Source organism: Triticum dicoccoides, chromosome 1B (genome assembly GCF_002162155.2).
Source record: "Triticum dicoccoides isolate Atlit2015 ecotype Zavitan chromosome 1B, WEW_v2.0, whole genome shotgun sequence".
In the NCBI taxonomy this organism is placed as follows: domain Eukaryota; kingdom Viridiplantae; phylum Streptophyta; class Magnoliopsida; order Poales; family Poaceae; genus Triticum; species Triticum dicoccoides.
In genome coordinates this window covers 633,413,104-633,413,778 of record NC_041381.1, presented here as the reverse complement: position 1 = coordinate 633,413,778, position 675 = coordinate 633,413,104, and positions in this window count along the sequence as shown.

Here is a 675-nt window from a genome sequence, read left to right as displayed (position 1 = left end):
ACCAACCGGGACTAAAGCCACCAACCGGGACTAATGCCCCCCCTTTAGTCCCGGTTGGTGCCACCAACCGGGACCAAAGGTCCCTGTGCTGCCCGCGTCAGGGCCAAAGTTTAGTCCCACCTCGCTAGTTGAGAGGGGCACGCAGTGGTTTATAAGCCCCCACTGCCGCACCCCTCTCGATCTCCTCTCCACCGTAGGCTTGCGGGCCTATTTGCTACTGCTTTGCCTGATGGGCCTTCTGGGCCAACTGCGGGCCTGAATCCTGGCCCATGGTAGGGTTTCTAGTCGTATTCAGGCCGTGGGGGCCCAGTAGGAGGCATTTTTTTGTTTTTTTCTTGCTTTATTTATTTTATTTTGTTTTTAAAATACTTATTGTTGATATTTTTAATTATTTTCCAGTTTTTTTGTTTTGTTTTCTGCATCATTTAATTTCTTTTGTTTCTTACTTTATTTTTTAATTCTTTTTTGCTTTTAGTTTTAGAAAAATTATAAATTTTCTGTTAGTGCCATTAGTTTTCAAATTTGAAAACACTTTTTTTGTTTTTTGTTTTCTTTCCTGCTTTATTTATTTTATTTTGTTTCTACTTACAACAAAATACTTATTGTTGCTATTTTTAATTATTTTCCAGTTTTTTTGTTTTGTTTTGTTTTCTGCATCATTTATTTTCTTTTGTT